We start from the raw sequence: 17,837 nt of genomic DNA on the forward strand, positions 1-17,837 counted from the left end.
AACTGGTCGCACGTCGGTGGCTGAGTCAGCGCAAAAAGCTGCCCGTCAATGTAAAGCTAATTTCATATTTGCTCTAAGGAACTGACCCTCTGGTCCGACGTATGAAGGTGATTACCAAGGTTTCGGTACAGATCGTAGCAAATGCTTGTCGGTTTAAAGTGATGAAAAAGTGTTTCCGCCCGGGATCGAACCGGGGACCTTCTGCGTGTTAGGCAGACGTGATAACCGCTACACCACGGAAACTACTGCTTTCAGGCTTGCTTCACAGAGAACTTGTAACAAGGTTGCCATCGTAACTTAAAAATTCAATAAATGCGGCACTTGCATGAAGAAGGTACATGCAGTAGATCCACACATGACGTGGCTCACTGGAGTAGTATGCGACATAGGCAGGAAAATGCTGTTTCCGCCCGGGATCGAACCGGGGACCTTCTGCGTGTGAAGCAGATGTGATAACCGCTACACTACGGAAACGACGGACACGCTCACTCCATCCTTGTACACTCGAAGGCGCCTCAGCCTTTCTTTCGCCCGCGCATGCACACACCATAGTTCTTTTGACAGCCTGAAACCCATCGCTGCCGAGGGCTCAACAAGTCTTCGGGGTGCTCGAGAGGGTGTCTGTCGTAGCATCCCGAACGAGATAGCGGCGTTTCGCGCAGTCGTTATTGCAAGTCACATTAGCAAAAACAATCACCTCCTTAGCAGCAGGCAGTGCGAGCCCAGCAGCAGCTTTACATGAAGATGCCAATAGCCCTGGAAGGCCGCCGACCGCGGGCCACGGCACCTCCGAGAAGGGTGCTGCCCATGACCCATTGTGTCGCTACACAGTCTGTCGAAGAACAGCACTGCCGGCAGAGAGCACCTCCCCCATCCCGCCAGCCGCACCAGACTCAAAGAGCACCCTGGACGACTTCGAGGGACGCAGTTTGCTGGAATATTTGGCGCTCGCGCTGTCACAGGGCTCGTTGGTCTAGGGGTATGATTCCTGCTTAGGGTGCAGGAGGTCCCGGGTTCAAATCCCGGACGAGCCCTAGCGTTTTGTGCAAACTGGTCGCACGTCGGTGGCTGAGTCAGCGCAAAAAGCTGCCCGTCAATGTAAAGCTAATTTCATATTTGCTCTAAGGAACTGACCCTCTGGTCCGACGTATGAAGGTGATTACCAAGGTTTCGGTACAGATCGTAGCAAATGCTTGTCGGTTTAAAGTGATGAAAAAGTGTTTCCGCCCGGGATCGAACCGGGGACCTTCTGCGTGTTAGGCAGACGTGATAACCGCTACACCACGGAAACTACTGCTTTCAGGCTTGCTTCACAGAGAACTTGTAACAAGGTTGCCATCGTAACTTAAAAATTCAATAAATGCGGCACTTGCATGAAGAAGGTACATGCAGCAGATCCACACATGACGTGGCTCACTGGAGTAGTATGCGACATAGGCAGGAAAATGCTGTTCCCGCCCGGGATCGAACCGGGGACCTTCTGCGTGTGAAGCAGATGTGATAACCGCTACACTACGGAAACGACGGACACGCTCACTCCATCCTTGTACACTCGAAGGCGCCTCAGCCTTTCTTTCGCCCGCGCATGCACACACCATAGTTCTTTTGACAGCCTGAAACCCATCGCTGCCGAGGGCTCAACAAGTCTTCGGGGTGCTCGAGAGGGTGTCTGTCGTAGCATCCCGAACGAGATAGCGGCGTTTCGCGCAGTCGTTATTGCAAGTCACATTAGCAAAAACAATCACCTCCTTAGCAGCAGGCAGTGCGAGCCCAGCAGCAGCTTTACATGAAGATGCCAATAGCCCTGGAAGGCCGCCGACCGCGGGCCACGGCACCTCCGAGAACGGTGCTGCCCATGACCCATTGTGTCGCTACACAGTCTGTCGAAGAACAGCACTGCCGGCAGAGAGCACCTCCCCCATCCCGCCAGCCGCACCAGACTCAAAGAGCACCCTGGACGACTTCGAGGGACGCAGTTTGCTGGAATATTTGGCGCTCGCGCTGTCACAGGGCTCGTTGGTCTAGGGGTATGATTCCTGCTTAGGGTGCAGGAGGTCCCGGGTTCAAATCCCGGACGAGCCCTAGCGTTTTGTGCAAACTGGTCGCACGTCGGTGGCTGAGTCAGCGCAAAAAGCTGCCCGTCAATGTAAAGCTAATTTCATATTTGCTCTAAGGAACTGACCCTCTGGTCCGACGTATGAAGGTGATTACCAAGGTTTCGGTACAGATCGTAGCAAATGCTTGTCGGTTTAAAGTGATGAAAAAGTGTTTCCGCCCGGGATCGAACCGGGGACCTTCTGCGTGTTAGGCAGACGTGATAACCGCTACACCACGGAAACTACTGCTTTCAGGCTTGCTTCACAGAGAACTTGTAACAAGGTTGCCATCGTAACTTAAAAATTCAATAAATGCGGCACTTGCATGAAGAAGGTACATGCAGCAGATCCACACATGACGTGGCTCACTGGAGTAGTATGCGACATAGGCAGGAAAATGCTGTTCCCGCCCGGGATCGAACCGGGGACCTTCTGCGTGTGGAGCAGATGTGATAACCGCTACACTACGGAAACGACGGACACGCTCACTCCATCCTTGTACACTCGAAGGCGCCTCAGCCTTTCTTTCGCCCGCGCATGCACACACCATAGTTCTTTTGACAGCCTGAAACCCATCGCTGCCGAGGGCTCAACAAGTCTTCGGGGTGCTCGAGAGGGTGTCTGTCGTAGCATCCCGAACGAGATAGCGGCGTTTCGCGCAGTCGTTATTGCAAGTCACATTAGCAAAAACAATCACCTCCTTAGCAGCAGGCAGTGCGAGCCCAGCAGCAGCTTTACATGAAGATGCCAATAGCCCTGGAAGGCCGCCGACCGCGGGCCACGGCACCTCCGAGAACGGTGCTGCCCATGACCCATTGTGTCGCTACACAGTCTGTCGAAGAACAGCACTGCCGGCAGAGAGCACCTCCCCCATCCCGCCAGCCGCACCAGACTCAAAGAGCACCCTGGACGACTTCGAGGGACGCAGTTTGCTGGAATATTTGGCGCTCGCGCTGTCACAGGGCTCGTTGGTCTAGGGGTATGATTCCTGCTTAGGGTGCAGGAGGTCCCGGGTTCAAATCCCGGACGAGCCCTAGCGTTTTGTGCAAACTGGTCGCACGTCGGTGGCTGAGTCAGCGCAAAAAGCTGCCCGTCAATGTAAAGCTAATTTCATATTTGCTCTAAGGAACTGACCCTCTGGTCCGACGTATGAAGGTGATTACCAAGGTTTCGGTACAGATCGTAGCAAATGCTTGTCGGTTTAAAGTGATGAAAAAGTGTTTCCGCCCGGGATCGAACCGGGGACCTTCTGCGTGTTAGGCAGACGTGATAACCGCTACACCACGGAAACTACTGCTTTCAGGCTTGCTTCACAGAGAACTTGTAACAAGGTTGCCATCGTAACTTAAAAATTCAATAAATGCGGCACTTGCATGAAGAAGGTACATGCAGCAGATCCACACATGACGTGGCTCACTGGAGTAGTATGCGACATAGGCAGGAAAATGCTGTTCCCGCCCGGGATCGAACCGGGGACCTTCTGCGTGTGGAGCAGATGTGATAACCGCTACACTACGGAAACGACGGACACGCTCACTCCATCCTTGTACACTCGAAGGCGCCTCAGCCTTTCTTTCGCCCGCGCATGCACACACCATAGTTCTTTTGACAGCCTGAAACCCATCGCTGCCGAGGGCTCAACAAGTCTTCGGGGTGCTCGAGAGGGTGTCTGTCGTAGCATCCCGAACGAGATAGCGGCGTTTCGCGCAGTCGTTATTGCAAGTCACATTAGCAAAAACAATCACCTCCTTAGCAGCAGGCAGTGCGAGCCCAGCAGCAGCTTTACATGAAGATGCCAATAGCCCTGGAAGGCCGCCGACCGCGGGCCACGGCACCTCCGAGAACGGTGCTGCCCATGACCCATTGTGTCGCTACACAGTCTGTCGAAGAACAGCACTGCCGGCAGAGAGCACCTCCCCCATCCCGCCAGCCGCACCAGACTCAAAGAGCACCCTGGACGACTTCGAGGGACGCAGTTTGCTGGAATATTTGGCGCTCGCGCTGTCACAGGGCTCGTTGGTCTAGGGGTATGATTCCTGCTTAGGGTGCAGGAGGTCCCGGGTTCAAATCCCGGACGAGCCCTAGCGTTTTGTGCAAACTGGTCGCACGTCGGTGGCTGAGTCAGCGCAAAAAGCTGCCCGTCAATGTAAAGCTAATTTCATATTTGCTCTAAGGAACTGACCCTCTGGTCCGACGTATGAAGGTGATTACCAAGGTTTCGGTACAGATCGTAGCAAATGCTTGTCGGTTTAAAGTGATGAAAAAGTGTTTCCGCCCGGGATCGAACCGGGGACCTTCTGCGTGTTAGGCAGACGTGATAACCGCTACACCACCGAAACTACTGCTTTCAGGCTTGCTTCACAGAGAACTTGTAACAAGGTTGCCATCGTAACTTAAAAATTCAATAAATGCGGCACTTGCATGAAGAAGGTACATGGAGCAGATCCACACATGACGTGGCTCACTGGAGTAGTATGCGACATAGGCAGGAAAATGCTGTTCCCGCCCGGGATCGAACCGGGGACCTTCTGCGTGTGGAGCAGATGTGATAACCGCTACACTACGGAAACGACGGACACGCTCACTCCATCCTTGTACACTCGAAGGCGCCTCAGCCTTTCTTTCGCCCGCGCATGCACACACCATAGTTCTTTTGACAGCCTGAAACCCATCGCTGCCGAGGGCTCAACAAGTCTTCGGGGTGCTCGAGAGGGTGTCTGTCGTAGCATCCCGAACGAGATAGCGGCGTTTCGCGCAGTCGTTATTGCAAGTCACATTAGCAAAAACAATCACCTCCTTAGCAGCAGGCAGTGCGAGCCCAGCAGCAGCTTTACATGAAGATGCCAATAGCCCTGGAAGGCCGCCGACCGCGGGCCACGGCACCTCCGAGAAGGGTGCTGCCCATGACCCATTGTGTCGCTACACAGTCTGTCGAAGAACAGCACTGCCGGCAGAGAGCACCTCCCCCATCCCGCCAGCCGCACCAGACTCAAAGAGCACCCTGGACGACTTCGAGGGACGCAGTTTGCTGGAATATTTGGCGCTCGCGCTGTCACAGGGCTCGTTGGTCTAGGGGTATGATTCCTGCTTAGGGTGCAGGAGGTCCCGGGTTCAAATCCCGGACGAGCCCTAGCGTTTTGTGCAAACTGGTCGCACGTCGGTGGCTGAGTCAGCGCAAAAAGCTGCCCGTCAATGTAAAGCTAATTTCATATTTGCTCTAAGGAACTGACCCTCTGGTCCGACGTATGAAGGTGATTACCAAGGTTTCGGTACAGATCGTAGCAAATGCTTGTCGGTTTAAAGTGATGAAAAAGTGTTTCCGCCCGGGATCGAACCGGGGACCTTCTGCGTGTTAGGCAGACGTGATAACCGCTACACCACGGAAACTACTGCTTTCAGGCTTGCTTCACAGAGAACTTGTAACAAGGTTGCCATCGTAACTTAAAAATTCAATAAATGCGGCACTTGCATGAAGAAGGTACATGCAGTAGATCCACACATGACGTGGCTCACTGGAGTAGTATGCGACATAGGCAGGAAAATGCTGTTTCCGCCCGGGATCGAACCGGGGACCTTCTGCGTGTGAAGCAGATGTGATAACCGCTACACTACGGAAACGACGGACACGCTCACTCCATCCTTGTACACTCGAAGGCGCCTCAGCCTTTCTTTCGCCCGCGCATGCACACACCATAGTTCTTTTGACAGCCTGAAACCCATCGCTGCCGAGGGCTCAACAAGTCTTCGGGGTGCTCGAGAGGGTGTCTGTCGTAGCATCCCGAACGAGATAGCGGCGTTTCGCGCAGTCGTTATTGCAAGTCACATTAGCAAAAACAATCACCTCCTTAGCAGCAGGCAGTGCGAGCCCAGCAGCAGCTTTACATGAAGATGCCAATAGCCCTGGAAGGCCGCCGACCGCGGGCCACGGCACCTCCGAGAAGGGTGCTGCCCATGACCCATTGTGTCGCTACACAGTCTGTCGAAGAACAGCACTGCCGGCAGAGAGCACCTCCCCCATCCCGCCAGCCGCACCAGACTCAAAGAGCACCCTGGACGACTTCGAGGGACGCAGTTTGCTGGAATATTTGGCGCTCGCGCTGTCACAGGGCTCGTTGGTCTAGGGGTATGATTCCTGCTTAGGGTGCAGGAGGTCCCGGGTTCAAATCCCGGACGAGCCCTAGCGTTTTGTGCAAACTGGTCGCACGTCGGTGGCTGAGTCAGCGCAAAAAGCTGCCCGTCAATGTAAAGCTAATTTCATATTTGCTCTAAGGAACTGACCCTCTGGTCCGACGTATGAAGGTGATTACCAAGGTTTCGGTACAGATCGTAGCAAATGCTTGTCGGTTTAAAGTGATGAAAAAGTGTTTCCGCCCGGGATCGAACCGGGGACCTTCTGCGTGTTAGGCAGACGTGATAACCGCTACACCACGGAAACTACTGCTTTCAGGCTTGCTTCACAGAGAACTTGTAACAAGGTTGCCATCGTAACTTAAAAATTCAATAAATGCGGCACTTGCATGAAGAAGGTACATGCAGCAGATCCACACATGACGTGGCTCACTGGAGTAGTATGCGACATAGGCAGGAAAATGCTGTTCCCGCCCGGGATCGAACCGGGGACCTTCTGCGTGTGAAGCAGATGTGATAACCGCTACACTACGGAAACGACGGACACGCTCACTCCATCCTTGTACACTCGAAGGCGCCTCAGCCTTTCTTTCGCCCGCGCATGCACACACCATAGTTCTTTTGACAGCCTGAAACCCATCGCTGCCGAGGGCTCAACAAGTCTTCGGGGTGCTCGAGAGGGTGTCTGTCGTAGCATCCCGAACGAGATAGCGGCGTTTCGCGCAGTCGTTATTGCAAGTCACATTAGCAAAAACAATCACCTCCTTAGCAGCAGGCAGTGCGAGCCCAGCAGCAGCTTTACATGAAGATGCCAATAGCCCTGGAAGGCCGCCGACCGCGGGCCACGGCACCTCCGAGAACGGTGCTGCCCATGACCCATTGTGTCGCTACACAGTCTGTCGAAGAACAGCACTGCCGGCAGAGAGCACCTCCCCCATCCCGCCAGCCGCACCAGACTCAAAGAGCACCCTGGACGACTTCGAGGGACGCAGTTTGCTGGAATATTTGGCGCTCGCGCTGTCACAGGGCTCGTTGGTCTAGGGGTATGATTCCTGCTTAGGGTGCAGGAGGTCCCGGGTTCAAATCCCGGACGAGCCCTAGCGTTTTGTGCAAACTGGTCGCACGTCGGTGGCTGAGTCAGCGCAAAAAGCTGCCCGTCAATGTAAAGCTAATTTCATATTTGCTCTAAGGAACTGACCCTCTGGTCCGACGTATGAAGGTGATTACCAAGGTTTCGGTACAGATCGTAGCAAATGCTTGTCGGTTTAAAGTGATGAAAAAGTGTTTCCGCCCGGGATCGAACCGGGGACCTTCTGCGTGTTAGGCAGACGTGATAACCGCTACACCACGGAAACTACTGCTTTCAGGCTTGCTTCACAGAGAACTTGTAACAAGGTTGCCATCGTAACTTAAAAATTCAATAAATGCGGCACTTGCATGAAGAAGGTACATGCAGCAGATCCACACATGACGTGGCTCACTGGAGTAGTATGCGACATAGGCAGGAAAATGCTGTTCCCGCCCGGGATCGAACCGGGGACCTTCTGCGTGTGGAGCAGATGTGATAACCGCTACACTACGGAAACGACGGACACGCTCACTCCATCCTTGTACACTCGAAGGCGCCTCAGCCTTTCTTTCGCCCGCGCATGCACACACCATAGTTCTTTTGACAGCCTGAAACCCATCGCTGCCGAGGGCTCAACAAGTCTTCGGGGTGCTCGAGAGGGTGTCTGTCGTAGCATCCCGAACGAGATAGCGGCGTTTCGCGCAGTCGTTATTGCAAGTCACATTAGCAAAAACAATCACCTCCTTAGCAGCAGGCAGTGCGAGCCCAGCAGCAGCTTTACATGAAGATGCCAATAGCCCTGGAAGGCCGCCGACCGCGGGCCACGGCACCTCCGAGAACGGTGCTGCCCATGACCCATTGTGTCGCTACACAGTCTGTCGAAGAACAGCACTGCCGGCAGAGAGCACCTCCCCCATCCCGCCAGCCGCACCAGACTCAAAGAGCACCCTGGACGACTTCGAGGGACGCAGTTTGCTGGAATATTTGGCGCTCGCGCTGTCACAGGGCTCGTTGGTCTAGGGGTATGATTCCTGCTTAGGGTGCAGGAGGTCCCGGGTTCAAATCCCGCACGAGCCCTAGCGTTTTGTGCAAACTGGTCGCACGTCGGTGGCTGAGTCAGCGCAAAAAGCTGCCCGTCAATGTAAAGCTAATTTCATATTTGCTCTAAGGAACTGACCCTCTGGTCCGACGTATGAAGGTGATTACCAAGGTTTCGGTACAGATCGTAGCAAATGCTTGTCGGTTTAAAGTGATGAAAAAGTGTTTCCGCCCGGGATCGAACCGGGGACCTTCTGCGTGTTAGGCAGACGTGATAACCGCTACACCACGGAAACTACTGCTTTCAGGCTTGCTTCACAGAGAACTTGTAACAAGGTTGCCATCGTAACTTAAAAATTCAATAAATGCGGCACTTGCATGAAGAAGGTACATGCAGCAGATCCACACATGACGTGGCTCACTGGAGTAGTATGCGACATAGGCAGGAAAATGCTGTTCCCGCCCGGGATCGAACCGGGGACCTTCTGCGTGTGAAGCAGATGTGATAACCGCTACACTACGGAAACGACGGACACGCTCACTCCATCCTTGTACACTCGAAGGCGCCTCAGCCTTTCTTTCGCCCGCGCATGCACACACCATAGTTCTTTTGACAGCCTGAAACCCATCGCTGCCGAGGGCTCAACAAGTCTTCGGGGTGCTCGAGAGGGTGTCTGTCGTAGCATCCCGAACGAGATAGCGGCGTTTCGCGCAGTCGTTATTGCAAGTCACATTAGCAAAAACAATCACCTCCTTAGCAGCAGGCAGTGCGAGCCCAGCAGCAGCTTTACATGAAGATGCCAATAGCCCTAGAAGGCCGCCGACCGCGGGCCACGGCACCTCCGAGAACGGTGCTGCCCATGACCCATTGTGTCGCTACACAGTCTGTCGAAGAACAGCACTGCCGGCAGAGAGCACCTCCCCCATCCCGCCAGCCGCACCAGACTCAAAGAGCACCCTGGACGACTTCGAGGGACGCAGTTTGCTGGAATATTTGGCGCTCGCGCTGTCACAGGGCTCGTTGGTCTAGGGGTATGATTCCTGCTTAGGGTGCAGGAGGTCCCGGGTTCAAATCCCGGACGAGCCCTAGCGTTTTGTGCAAACTGGTCGCACGTCGGTGGCTGAGTCAGCGCAAAAAGCTGCCCGTCAATGTAAAGCTAATTTCATATTTGCTCTAAGGAACTGACCCTCTGGTCCGACGTATGAAGGTGATTACCAAGGTTTCGGTACAGATCGTAGCAAATGCTTGTCGGTTTAAAGTGATGAAAAAGTGTTTCCGCCCGGGATCGAACCGGGGACCTTCTGCGTGTTAGGCAGACGTGATAACCGCTACACCACGGAAACTACTGCTTTCAGGCTTGCTTCACAGAGAACTTGTAACAAGGTTGCCATCGTAACTTAAAAATTCAATAAATGCGGCACTTGCATGAAGAAGGTACATGCAGCAGATCCACACATGACGTGGCTCACTGGAGTAGTATGCGACATAGGCAGGAAAATGCTGTTCCCGCCCGGGATCGAACCGGGGACCTTCTGCGTGTGGAGCAGATGTGATAACCGCTACACTACGGAAACGACGGACACGCTCACTCCATCCTTGTACACTCGAAGGCGCCTCAGCCTTTCTTTCGCCCGCGCATGCACACACCATAGTTCTTTTGACAGCCTGAAACCCATCGCTGCCGAGGGCTCAACAAGTCTTCGGGGTGCTCGAGAGGGTGTCTGTCGTAGCATCCCGAACGAGATAGCGGCGTTTCGCGCAGTCGTTATTGCAAGTCACATTAGCAAAAACAATCACCTCCTTAGCAGCAGGCAGTGCGAGCCCAGCAGCAGCTTTACATGAAGATGCCAATAGCCCTGGAAGGCCGCCGACCGCGGGCCACGGCACCTCCGAGAAGGGTGCTGCCCATGACCCATTGTGTCGCTACACAGTCTGTCGAAGAACAGCACTGCCGGCAGAGAGCACCTCCCCCATCCCGCCAGCCGCACCAGACTCAAAGAGCACCCTGGACGACTTCGAGGGACGCAGTTTGCTGGAATATTTGGCGCTCGCGCTGTCACAGGGCTCGTTGGTCTAGGGGTATGATTCCTGCTTAGGGTGCAGGAGGTCCCGGGTTCAAATCCCGGACGAGCCCTAGCGTTTTGTGCCCAGCAGCAGCTTTACATGAAGATGCCAATAGCCCTGGAAGGCCGCCGACCGCGGGCCACGGCACCTCCGAGAAGGGTGCTGCCCATGACCCATTGTGTCGCTACACAGTCTGTCGAAGAACAGCACTGCCGGCAGAGAGCACCTCCCCCATCCCGCCAGCCGCACCAGACTCAAAGAGCACCCTGGACGACTTCGAGGGACGCAGTTTGCTGGAATATTTGGCGCTCGCGCTGTCACAGGGCTCGTTGGTCTAGGGGTATGATTCCTGCTTAGGGTGCAGGAGGTCCCGGGTTCAAATCCCGGACGAGCCCTAGCGTTTTGTGCAAACTGGTCGCACGTCGGTGGCTGAGTCAGCGCAAAAAGCTGCCCGTCAATGTAAAGCTAATTTCATATTTGCTCTAAGGAACTGACCCTCTGGTCCGACGTATGAAGGTGATTACCAAGGTTTCGGTACAGATCGTAGCAAATGCTTGTCGGTTTAAAGTGATGAAAAAGTGTTTCCGCCCGGGATCGAACCGGGGACCTTCTGCGTGTTAGGCAGACGTGATAACCGCTACACCACGGAAACTACTGCTTTCAGGCTTGCTTCACAGAGAACTTGTAACAAGGTTGCCATCGTAACTTAAAAATTCAATAAATGCGGCACTTGCATGAAGAAGGTACATGCAGCAGATCCACACATGACGTGGCTCACTGGAGTAGTATGCGACATAGGCAGGAAAATGCTGTTCCCGCCCGGGATCGAACCGGGGACCTTCTGCGTGTGAAGCAGATGTGATAACCGCTACACTACGGAAACGACGGACACGCTCACTCCATCCTTGTACACTCGAAGGCGCCTCAGCCTTTCTTTCGCCCGCGCATGCACACACCATAGTTCTTTTGACAGCCTGAAACCCATCGCTGCCGAGGGCTCAACAAGTCTTCGGGGTGCTCGAGAGGGTGTCTGTCGTAGCATCCCGAACGAGATAGCGGCGTTTCGCGCAGTCGTTATTGCAAGTCACATTAGCAAAAACAATCACCTCCTTAGCAGCAGGCAGTGCGAGCCCAGCAGCAGCTTTACATGAAGATGCCAATAGCCCTGGAAGGCCGCCGACCGCGGGCCACGGCACCTCCGAGAAGGGTGCTGCCCATGACCCATTGTGTCGCTACACAGTCTGTCGAAGAACAGCACTGCCGGCAGAGAGCACCTCCCCCATCCCGCCAGCCGCACCAGACTCAAAGAGCACCCTGGACGACTTCGAGGGACGCAGTTTGCTGGAATATTTGGCGCTCGCGCTGTCACAGGGCTCGTTGGTCTAGGGGTATGATTCCTGCTTAGGGTGCAGGAGGTCCCGGGTTCAAATCCCGGACGAGCCCTAGCGTTTTGTGCAAACTGGTCGCACGTCGGTGGCTGAGTCAGCGCAAAAAGCTGCCCGTCAATGTAAAGCTAATTTCATATTTGCTCTAAGGAACTGACCCTCTGGTCCGACGTATGAAGGTGATTACCAAGGTTTCGGTACAGATCGTAGCAAATGCTTGTCGGTTTAAAGTGATGAAAAAGTGTTTCCGCCCGGGATCGAACCGGGGACCTTCTGCGTGTTAGGCAGACGTGATAACCGCTACACCACGGAAACTACTGCTTTCAGGCTTGCTTCACAGAGAACTTGTAACAAGGTTGCCATCGTAACTTAAAAATTCAATAAATGCGGCACTTGCATGAAGAAGGTACATGCAGCAGATCCACACATGACGTGGCTCACTGGAGTAGTATGCGACATAGGCAGGAAAATGCTGTTCCCGCCCGGGATCGAACCGGGGACCTTCTGCGTGTGGAGCAGATGTGATAACCGCTACACTACGGAAACGACGGACACGCTCACTCCATCCTTGTACACTCGAAGGCGCCTCAGCCTTTCTTTCGCCCGCGCATGCACACACCATAGTTCTTTTGACAGCCTGAAACCCATCGCTGCCGAGGGCTCAACAAGTCTTCGGGGTGCTCGAGAGGGTGTCTGTCGTAGCATCCCGAACGAGATAGCGGCGTTTCGCGCAGTCGTTATTGCAAGTCACATTAGCAAAAACAATCACCTCCTTAGCAGCAGGCAGTGCGAGCCCAGCAGCAGCTTTACATGAAGATGCCAATAGCCCTGGAAGGCCGCCGACCGCGGGCCACGGCACCTCCGAGAAGGGTGCTGCCCATGACCCATTGTGTCGCTACACAGTCTGTCGAAGAACAGCACTGCCGGCAGAGAGCACCTCCCCCATCCCGCCAGCCGCACCAGACTCAAAGAGCACCCTGGACGACTTCGAGGGACGCAGTTTGCTGGAATATTTGGCGCTCGCGCTGTCACAGGGCTCGTTGGTCTAGGGGTATGATTCCTGCTTAGGGTGCAGGAGGTCCCGGGTTCAAATCCCGGACGAGCCCTAGCGTTTTGTGCAAACTGGTCGCACGTCGGTGGCTGAGTCAGCGCAAAAAGCTGCCCGTCAATGTAAAGCTAATTTCATATTTGCTCTAAGGAACTGACCCTCTGGTCCGACGTATGAAGGTGATTACCAAGGTTTCGGTACAGATCGTAGCAAATGCTTGTCGGTTTAAAGTGATGAAAAAGTGTTTCCGCCCGGGATCGAACCGGGGACCTTCTGCGTGTTAGGCAGACGTGATAACCGCTACACCACGGAAACTACTGCTTTCAGGCTTGCTTCACAGAGAACTTGTAACAAGGTTGCCATCGTAACTTAAAAATTCAATAAATGCGGCACTTGCATGAAGAAGGTACATGCAGCAGATCCACACATGACGTGGCTCACTGGAGTAGTATGCGACATAGGCAGGAAAATGCTGTTCCCGCCCGGGATCGAACCGGGGACCTTCTGCGTGTGAAGCAGATGTGATAACCGCTACACTACGGAAACGACGGACACGCTCACTCCATCCTTGTACACTCGAAGGCGCCTCAGCCTTTCTTTCGCCCGCGCATGCACACACCATAGTTCTTTTGACAGCCTGAAACCCATCGCTGCCGAGGGCTCAACAAGTCTTCGGGGTGCTCGAGAGGGTGTCTGTCGTAGCATCCCGAACGAGATAGCGGCGTTTCGCGCAGTCGTTATTGCAAGTCACATTAGCAAAAACAATCACCTCCTTAGCAGCAGGCAGTGCGAGCCCAGCAGCAGCTTTACATGAAGATGCCAATAGCCCTGGAAGGCCGCCGACCGCGGGCCACGGCACCTCCGAGAAGGGTGCTGCCCATGACCCATTGTGTCGCTACACAGTCTGTCGAAGAACAGCACTGCCGGCAGAGAGCACCTCCCCCATCCCGCCAGCCGCACCAGACTCAAAGAGCACCCTGGACGACTTCGAGGGACGCAGTTTGCTGGAATATTTGGCGCTCGCGCTGTCACAGGGCTCGTTGGTCTAGGGGTATGATTCCTGCTTAGGGTGCAGGAGGTCCCGGGTTCAAATCCCGGACGAGCCCTAGCGTTTTGTGCAAACTGGTCGCACGTCGGTGGCTGAGTCAGCGCAAAAAGCTGCCCGTCAATGTAAAGCTAATTTCATATTTGCTCTAAGGAACTGACCCTCTGGTCCGACGTATGAAGGTGATTACCAAGGTTTCGGTACAGATCGTAGCAAATGCTTGTCGGTTTAAAGTGATGAAAAAGTGTTTCCGCCCGGGATCGAACCGGGGACCTTCTGCGTGTTAGGCAGACGTGATAACCGCTACACCACGGAAACTACTGCTTTCAGGCTTGCTTCACAGAGAACTTGTAACAAGGTTGCCATCGTAACTTAAAAATTCAATAAATGCGGCACTTGCATGAAGAAGGTACATGCAGCAGATCCACACATGACGTGGCTCACTGGAGTAGTATGCGACATAGGCAGGAAAATGCTGTTCCCGCCCGGGATCGAACCGGGGACCTTCTGCGTGTGAAGCAGATGTGATAACCGCTACACTACGGAAACGACGGACACGCTCACTCCATCCTTGTACACTCGAAGGCGCCTCAGCCTTTCTTTCGCCCGCGCATGCACACACCATAGTTCTTTTGACAGCCTGAAACCCATCGCTGCCGAGGGCTCAACAAGTCTTCGGGGTGCTCGAGAGGGTGTCTGTCGTAGCATCCCGAACGAGATAGCGGCGTTTCGCGCAGTCGTTATTGCAAGTCACATTAGCAAAAACAATCACCTCCTTAGCAGCAGGCAGTGCGAGCCCAGCAGCAGCTTTACATGAAGATGCCAATAGCCCTGGAAGGCCGCCGACCGCGGGCCACGGCACCTCCGAGAAGGGTGCTGCCCATGACCCATTGTGTCGCTACACAGTCTGTCGAAGAACAGCACTGCCGGCAGAGAGCACCTCCCCCATCCCGCCAGCCGCACCAGACTCAAAGAGCACCCTGGACGACTTCGAGGGACGCAGTTTGCTGGAATATTTGGCGCTCGCGCTGTCACAGGGCTCGTTGGTCTAGGGGTATGATTCCTGCTTAGGGTGCAGGAGGTCCCGGGTTCAAATCCCGGACGAGCCCTAGCGTTTTGTGCAAACTGGTCGCACGTCGGTGGCTGAGTCAGCGCAAAAAGCTGCCCGTCAATGTAAAGCTAATTTCATATTTGCTCTAAGGAACTGACCCTCTGGTCCGACGTATGAAGGTGATTACCAAGGTTTCGGTACAGATCGTAGCAAATGCTTGTCGGTTTAAAGTGATGAAAAAGTGTTTCCGCCCGGGATCGAACCGGGGACCTTCTGCGTGTTAGGCAGACGTGATAACCGCTACACCACGGAAACTACTGCTTTCAGGCTTGCTTCACAGAGAACTTGTAACAAGGTTGCCATCGTAACTTAAAAATTCAATAAATGCGGCACTTGCATGAAGAAGGTACATGCAGCAGATCCACACATGACGTGGCTCACTGGAGTAGTATGCGACATAGGCAGGAAAATGCTGTTCCCGCCCGGGATCGAACCGGGGACCTTCTGCGTGTGAAGCAGATGTGATAACCGCTACACTACGGAAACGACGGACACGCTCACTCCATCCTTGTACACTCGAAGGCGCCTCAGCCTTTCTTTCGCCCGCGCATGCACACACCATAGTTCTTTTGACAGCCTGAAACCCATCGCTGCCGAGGGCTCAACAAGTCTTCGGGGTGCTCGAGAGGGTGTCTGTCGTAGCATCCCGAACGAGATAGCGGCGTTTCGCGCAGTCGTTATTGCAAGTCACATTAGCAAAAACAATCACCTCCTTAGCAGCAGGCAGTGCGAGCCCAGCAGCAGCTTTACATGAAGATGCCAATAGCCCTGGAAGGCCGCCGACCGCGGGCCACGGCACCTCCGAGAACGGTGCTGCCCATGACCCATTGTGTCGCTACACAGTCTGTCGAAGAACAGCACTGCCGGCAGAGAGCACCTCCCCCATCCCGCCAGCCGCACCAGACTCAAAGAGCACCCTGGACGACTTCGAGGGACGCAGTTTGCTGGAATATTTGGCGCTCGCGCTGTCACAGGGCTCGTTGGTCTAGGGGTATGATTCCTGCTTAGGGTGCAGGAGGTCCCGGGTTCAAATCCCGGACGAGCCCTAGCGTTTTGTGCAAACTGGTCGCACGTCGGTGGCTGAGTCAGCGCAAAAAGCTGCCCGTCAATGTAAAGCTAATTTCATATTTGCTCTAAGGAACTGACCCTCTGGTCCGACGTATGAAGGTGATTACCAAGGTTTCGGTACAGATCGTAGCAAATGCTTGTCGGTTTAAAGTGATGAAAAAGTGTTTCCGCCCGGGATCGAACCGGGGACCTTCTGCGTGTTAGGCAGACGTGATAACCGCTACACCACGGAAACTACTGCTTTCAGGCTTGCTTCACAGAGAACTTGTAACAAGGTTGCCATCGTAACTTAAAAATTCAATAAATGCGGCACTTGCATGAAGAAGGTACATGCAGCAGATCCACACATGACGTGGCTCACTGGAGTAGTATGCGACATAGGCAGGAAAATGCTGTTCCCGCCCGGGATCGAACCGGGGACCTTCTGCGTGTGAAGCAGATGTGATAACCGCTACACTACGGAAACGACGGACACGCTCACTCCATCCTTGTACACTCGAAGGCGCCTCAGCCTTTCTTTCGCCCGCGCATGCACACACCATAGTTCTTTTGACAGCCTGAAACCCATCGCTGCCGAGGGCTCAACAAGTCTTCGGGGTGCTCGAGAGGGTGTCTGTCGTAGCATCCCGAACGAGATAGCGGCGTTTCGCGCAGTCGTTATTGCAAGTCACATTAGCAAAAACAATCACCTCCTTAGCAGCAGGCAGTGCGAGCCCAGCAGCAGCTTTACATGAAGATGCCAATAGCCCTGGAAGGCCGCCGACCGCGGGCCACGGCACCTCCGAGAAGGGTGCTGCCCATGACCCATTGTGTCGCTACACAGTCTGTCGAAGAACAGCACTGCCGGCAGAGAGCACCTCCCCCATCCCGCCAGCCGCACCAGACTCAAAGAGCACCCTGGACGACTTCGAGGGACGCAGTTTGCTGGAATATTTGGCGCTCGCGCTGTCACAGGGCTCGTTGGTCTAGGGGTATGATTCCTGCTTAGGGTGCAGGAGGTCCCGGGTTCAAATCCCGGACGAGCCCTAGCGTTTTGTGCAAACTGGTCGCACGTCGGTGGCTGAGTCAGCGCAAAAAGCTGCCCGTCAATGTAAAGCTAATTTCATATTTGCTCTAAGGAACTGACCCTCTGGTCCGACGTATGAAGGTGATTACCAAGGTTTCGGTACAGATCGTAGCAAATGCTTGTCGGTTTAAAGTGATGAAAAAGTGTTTCCGCCCGGGATCGAACCGGGGACCTTCTGCGTGTTAGGCAGACGTGATAACCGCTACACCACGGAAACTACTGCTTTCAGGCTTGCTTCACAGAGAACTTGTAACAAGGTTGCCATCGTAACTTAAAAATTCAATAAATGCGGCACTTGCATGAAGAAGGTACATGCAGCAGATCCACACATGACGTGGCTCACTGGAGTAGTATGCGACATAGGCAGGAAAATGCTGTTCCCGCCCGGGATCGAACCGGGGACCTTCTGCGTGTGAAGCAGATGTGATAACCGCTACACTACGGAAACGACGGACACGCTCACTCCATCCTTGTACACTCGAAGGCGCCTCAGCCTTTCTTTCGCCCGCGCATGCACACACCATAGTTCTTTTGACAGCCTGAAACCCATCGCTGCCGAGGGCTCAACAAGTCTTCGGGGTGCTCGAGAGGGTGTCTGTCGTAGCATCCCGAACGAGATAGCGGCGTTTCGCGCAGTCGTTATTGCAAGTCACATTAGCAAAAACAATCACCTCCTTAGCAGCAGGCAGTGCGAGCCCAGCAGCAGCTTTACATGAAG

At 54.3% G+C, this 17,837-nt stretch overlaps 51 non-coding genes across 51 annotated transcripts; 17 read left to right on the forward strand and 34 right to left on the reverse strand.

Moving 5' to 3' along the window:
• Positions 1 to 170: 170 nt before the first annotated feature.
• Positions 171 to 243, reverse strand: Trnav-aac (transfer RNA valine (anticodon AAC)). The gene has a single exon. It is a non-coding gene; the product is annotated as a tRNA-Val (tRNA).
• A 158-nt stretch (positions 244 to 401) lies between these two features.
• On the reverse strand, positions 402 to 474 carry Trnav-cac (transfer RNA valine (anticodon CAC)). Its single transcript has one exon. It is a non-coding gene; the product is annotated as a tRNA-Val (tRNA).
• A 488-nt stretch (positions 475 to 962) lies between these two features.
• Trnap-agg (transfer RNA proline (anticodon AGG)) lies at positions 963 to 1,034 on the forward strand. The gene has a single exon. It is a non-coding gene; the product is annotated as a tRNA-Pro (tRNA).
• A 184-nt stretch (positions 1,035 to 1,218) lies between these two features.
• Positions 1,219 to 1,291, reverse strand: Trnav-aac (transfer RNA valine (anticodon AAC)). The gene has a single exon. It is a non-coding gene; the product is annotated as a tRNA-Val (tRNA).
• A 158-nt stretch (positions 1,292 to 1,449) lies between these two features.
• Positions 1,450 to 1,522, reverse strand: Trnav-cac (transfer RNA valine (anticodon CAC)). Its single transcript has one exon. It is a non-coding gene; the product is annotated as a tRNA-Val (tRNA).
• A 488-nt stretch (positions 1,523 to 2,010) lies between these two features.
• Positions 2,011 to 2,082, forward strand: Trnap-agg (transfer RNA proline (anticodon AGG)). The gene has a single exon. It is a non-coding gene; the product is annotated as a tRNA-Pro (tRNA).
• Positions 2,083 to 2,266: 184 nt separating this feature from the next.
• On the reverse strand, positions 2,267 to 2,339 carry Trnav-aac (transfer RNA valine (anticodon AAC)). Its single transcript has one exon. It is a non-coding gene; the product is annotated as a tRNA-Val (tRNA).
• Positions 2,340 to 2,497: 158 nt separating this feature from the next.
• Trnav-cac (transfer RNA valine (anticodon CAC)) lies at positions 2,498 to 2,570 on the reverse strand. Its single transcript has one exon. It is a non-coding gene; the product is annotated as a tRNA-Val (tRNA).
• A 488-nt stretch (positions 2,571 to 3,058) lies between these two features.
• On the forward strand, positions 3,059 to 3,130 carry Trnap-agg (transfer RNA proline (anticodon AGG)). The gene has a single exon. It is a non-coding gene; the product is annotated as a tRNA-Pro (tRNA).
• Positions 3,131 to 3,314: 184 nt separating this feature from the next.
• On the reverse strand, positions 3,315 to 3,387 carry Trnav-aac (transfer RNA valine (anticodon AAC)). Its single transcript has one exon. It is a non-coding gene; the product is annotated as a tRNA-Val (tRNA).
• Positions 3,388 to 3,545: 158 nt separating this feature from the next.
• On the reverse strand, positions 3,546 to 3,618 carry Trnav-cac (transfer RNA valine (anticodon CAC)). The gene has a single exon. It is a non-coding gene; the product is annotated as a tRNA-Val (tRNA).
• A 488-nt stretch (positions 3,619 to 4,106) lies between these two features.
• On the forward strand, positions 4,107 to 4,178 carry Trnap-agg (transfer RNA proline (anticodon AGG)). The gene has a single exon. It is a non-coding gene; the product is annotated as a tRNA-Pro (tRNA).
• Positions 4,179 to 4,362: 184 nt separating this feature from the next.
• Trnav-aac (transfer RNA valine (anticodon AAC)) lies at positions 4,363 to 4,435 on the reverse strand. The gene has a single exon. It is a non-coding gene; the product is annotated as a tRNA-Val (tRNA).
• A 158-nt stretch (positions 4,436 to 4,593) lies between these two features.
• Positions 4,594 to 4,666, reverse strand: Trnav-cac (transfer RNA valine (anticodon CAC)). Its single transcript has one exon. It is a non-coding gene; the product is annotated as a tRNA-Val (tRNA).
• Positions 4,667 to 5,154: 488 nt separating this feature from the next.
• On the forward strand, positions 5,155 to 5,226 carry Trnap-agg (transfer RNA proline (anticodon AGG)). The gene has a single exon. It is a non-coding gene; the product is annotated as a tRNA-Pro (tRNA).
• A 184-nt stretch (positions 5,227 to 5,410) lies between these two features.
• Positions 5,411 to 5,483, reverse strand: Trnav-aac (transfer RNA valine (anticodon AAC)). The gene has a single exon. It is a non-coding gene; the product is annotated as a tRNA-Val (tRNA).
• A 158-nt stretch (positions 5,484 to 5,641) lies between these two features.
• Trnav-cac (transfer RNA valine (anticodon CAC)) lies at positions 5,642 to 5,714 on the reverse strand. Its single transcript has one exon. It is a non-coding gene; the product is annotated as a tRNA-Val (tRNA).
• A 488-nt stretch (positions 5,715 to 6,202) lies between these two features.
• On the forward strand, positions 6,203 to 6,274 carry Trnap-agg (transfer RNA proline (anticodon AGG)). The gene has a single exon. It is a non-coding gene; the product is annotated as a tRNA-Pro (tRNA).
• A 184-nt stretch (positions 6,275 to 6,458) lies between these two features.
• Trnav-aac (transfer RNA valine (anticodon AAC)) lies at positions 6,459 to 6,531 on the reverse strand. The gene has a single exon. It is a non-coding gene; the product is annotated as a tRNA-Val (tRNA).
• Positions 6,532 to 6,689: 158 nt separating this feature from the next.
• On the reverse strand, positions 6,690 to 6,762 carry Trnav-cac (transfer RNA valine (anticodon CAC)). Its single transcript has one exon. It is a non-coding gene; the product is annotated as a tRNA-Val (tRNA).
• Positions 6,763 to 7,250: 488 nt separating this feature from the next.
• Positions 7,251 to 7,322, forward strand: Trnap-agg (transfer RNA proline (anticodon AGG)). The gene has a single exon. It is a non-coding gene; the product is annotated as a tRNA-Pro (tRNA).
• Positions 7,323 to 7,506: 184 nt separating this feature from the next.
• Positions 7,507 to 7,579, reverse strand: Trnav-aac (transfer RNA valine (anticodon AAC)). The gene has a single exon. It is a non-coding gene; the product is annotated as a tRNA-Val (tRNA).
• A 158-nt stretch (positions 7,580 to 7,737) lies between these two features.
• On the reverse strand, positions 7,738 to 7,810 carry Trnav-cac (transfer RNA valine (anticodon CAC)). Its single transcript has one exon. It is a non-coding gene; the product is annotated as a tRNA-Val (tRNA).
• Positions 7,811 to 8,298: 488 nt separating this feature from the next.
• Trnap-agg (transfer RNA proline (anticodon AGG)) lies at positions 8,299 to 8,370 on the forward strand. The gene has a single exon. It is a non-coding gene; the product is annotated as a tRNA-Pro (tRNA).
• Positions 8,371 to 8,554: 184 nt separating this feature from the next.
• Trnav-aac (transfer RNA valine (anticodon AAC)) lies at positions 8,555 to 8,627 on the reverse strand. Its single transcript has one exon. It is a non-coding gene; the product is annotated as a tRNA-Val (tRNA).
• A 158-nt stretch (positions 8,628 to 8,785) lies between these two features.
• Positions 8,786 to 8,858, reverse strand: Trnav-cac (transfer RNA valine (anticodon CAC)). The gene has a single exon. It is a non-coding gene; the product is annotated as a tRNA-Val (tRNA).
• A 488-nt stretch (positions 8,859 to 9,346) lies between these two features.
• On the forward strand, positions 9,347 to 9,418 carry Trnap-agg (transfer RNA proline (anticodon AGG)). Its single transcript has one exon. It is a non-coding gene; the product is annotated as a tRNA-Pro (tRNA).
• Positions 9,419 to 9,602: 184 nt separating this feature from the next.
• Positions 9,603 to 9,675, reverse strand: Trnav-aac (transfer RNA valine (anticodon AAC)). Its single transcript has one exon. It is a non-coding gene; the product is annotated as a tRNA-Val (tRNA).
• A 158-nt stretch (positions 9,676 to 9,833) lies between these two features.
• Positions 9,834 to 9,906, reverse strand: Trnav-cac (transfer RNA valine (anticodon CAC)). Its single transcript has one exon. It is a non-coding gene; the product is annotated as a tRNA-Val (tRNA).
• A 488-nt stretch (positions 9,907 to 10,394) lies between these two features.
• Trnap-agg (transfer RNA proline (anticodon AGG)) lies at positions 10,395 to 10,466 on the forward strand. The gene has a single exon. It is a non-coding gene; the product is annotated as a tRNA-Pro (tRNA).
• A 253-nt stretch (positions 10,467 to 10,719) lies between these two features.
• Positions 10,720 to 10,791, forward strand: Trnap-agg (transfer RNA proline (anticodon AGG)). The gene has a single exon. It is a non-coding gene; the product is annotated as a tRNA-Pro (tRNA).
• A 184-nt stretch (positions 10,792 to 10,975) lies between these two features.
• Positions 10,976 to 11,048, reverse strand: Trnav-aac (transfer RNA valine (anticodon AAC)). The gene has a single exon. It is a non-coding gene; the product is annotated as a tRNA-Val (tRNA).
• A 158-nt stretch (positions 11,049 to 11,206) lies between these two features.
• Positions 11,207 to 11,279, reverse strand: Trnav-cac (transfer RNA valine (anticodon CAC)). The gene has a single exon. It is a non-coding gene; the product is annotated as a tRNA-Val (tRNA).
• A 488-nt stretch (positions 11,280 to 11,767) lies between these two features.
• Trnap-agg (transfer RNA proline (anticodon AGG)) lies at positions 11,768 to 11,839 on the forward strand. The gene has a single exon. It is a non-coding gene; the product is annotated as a tRNA-Pro (tRNA).
• A 184-nt stretch (positions 11,840 to 12,023) lies between these two features.
• Positions 12,024 to 12,096, reverse strand: Trnav-aac (transfer RNA valine (anticodon AAC)). Its single transcript has one exon. It is a non-coding gene; the product is annotated as a tRNA-Val (tRNA).
• Positions 12,097 to 12,254: 158 nt separating this feature from the next.
• Positions 12,255 to 12,327, reverse strand: Trnav-cac (transfer RNA valine (anticodon CAC)). The gene has a single exon. It is a non-coding gene; the product is annotated as a tRNA-Val (tRNA).
• Positions 12,328 to 12,815: 488 nt separating this feature from the next.
• Positions 12,816 to 12,887, forward strand: Trnap-agg (transfer RNA proline (anticodon AGG)). The gene has a single exon. It is a non-coding gene; the product is annotated as a tRNA-Pro (tRNA).
• A 184-nt stretch (positions 12,888 to 13,071) lies between these two features.
• Positions 13,072 to 13,144, reverse strand: Trnav-aac (transfer RNA valine (anticodon AAC)). Its single transcript has one exon. It is a non-coding gene; the product is annotated as a tRNA-Val (tRNA).
• A 158-nt stretch (positions 13,145 to 13,302) lies between these two features.
• Trnav-cac (transfer RNA valine (anticodon CAC)) lies at positions 13,303 to 13,375 on the reverse strand. Its single transcript has one exon. It is a non-coding gene; the product is annotated as a tRNA-Val (tRNA).
• Positions 13,376 to 13,863: 488 nt separating this feature from the next.
• On the forward strand, positions 13,864 to 13,935 carry Trnap-agg (transfer RNA proline (anticodon AGG)). The gene has a single exon. It is a non-coding gene; the product is annotated as a tRNA-Pro (tRNA).
• A 184-nt stretch (positions 13,936 to 14,119) lies between these two features.
• Trnav-aac (transfer RNA valine (anticodon AAC)) lies at positions 14,120 to 14,192 on the reverse strand. Its single transcript has one exon. It is a non-coding gene; the product is annotated as a tRNA-Val (tRNA).
• Positions 14,193 to 14,350: 158 nt separating this feature from the next.
• Trnav-cac (transfer RNA valine (anticodon CAC)) lies at positions 14,351 to 14,423 on the reverse strand. Its single transcript has one exon. It is a non-coding gene; the product is annotated as a tRNA-Val (tRNA).
• A 488-nt stretch (positions 14,424 to 14,911) lies between these two features.
• Positions 14,912 to 14,983, forward strand: Trnap-agg (transfer RNA proline (anticodon AGG)). Its single transcript has one exon. It is a non-coding gene; the product is annotated as a tRNA-Pro (tRNA).
• Positions 14,984 to 15,167: 184 nt separating this feature from the next.
• On the reverse strand, positions 15,168 to 15,240 carry Trnav-aac (transfer RNA valine (anticodon AAC)). The gene has a single exon. It is a non-coding gene; the product is annotated as a tRNA-Val (tRNA).
• Positions 15,241 to 15,398: 158 nt separating this feature from the next.
• On the reverse strand, positions 15,399 to 15,471 carry Trnav-cac (transfer RNA valine (anticodon CAC)). Its single transcript has one exon. It is a non-coding gene; the product is annotated as a tRNA-Val (tRNA).
• A 488-nt stretch (positions 15,472 to 15,959) lies between these two features.
• On the forward strand, positions 15,960 to 16,031 carry Trnap-agg (transfer RNA proline (anticodon AGG)). Its single transcript has one exon. It is a non-coding gene; the product is annotated as a tRNA-Pro (tRNA).
• A 184-nt stretch (positions 16,032 to 16,215) lies between these two features.
• Positions 16,216 to 16,288, reverse strand: Trnav-aac (transfer RNA valine (anticodon AAC)). Its single transcript has one exon. It is a non-coding gene; the product is annotated as a tRNA-Val (tRNA).
• Positions 16,289 to 16,446: 158 nt separating this feature from the next.
• On the reverse strand, positions 16,447 to 16,519 carry Trnav-cac (transfer RNA valine (anticodon CAC)). Its single transcript has one exon. It is a non-coding gene; the product is annotated as a tRNA-Val (tRNA).
• A 488-nt stretch (positions 16,520 to 17,007) lies between these two features.
• On the forward strand, positions 17,008 to 17,079 carry Trnap-agg (transfer RNA proline (anticodon AGG)). Its single transcript has one exon. It is a non-coding gene; the product is annotated as a tRNA-Pro (tRNA).
• A 184-nt stretch (positions 17,080 to 17,263) lies between these two features.
• On the reverse strand, positions 17,264 to 17,336 carry Trnav-aac (transfer RNA valine (anticodon AAC)). Its single transcript has one exon. It is a non-coding gene; the product is annotated as a tRNA-Val (tRNA).
• A 158-nt stretch (positions 17,337 to 17,494) lies between these two features.
• On the reverse strand, positions 17,495 to 17,567 carry Trnav-cac (transfer RNA valine (anticodon CAC)). Its single transcript has one exon. It is a non-coding gene; the product is annotated as a tRNA-Val (tRNA).
• Between the last annotated feature and the right edge of the window lie 270 nt (positions 17,568 to 17,837).

This window comes from Schistocerca nitens, chromosome 2, assembly GCF_023898315.1.
Source record: "Schistocerca nitens isolate TAMUIC-IGC-003100 chromosome 2, iqSchNite1.1, whole genome shotgun sequence".
Classification (NCBI taxonomy): Eukaryota; Metazoa; Arthropoda; class Insecta; order Orthoptera; family Acrididae; genus Schistocerca; species Schistocerca nitens.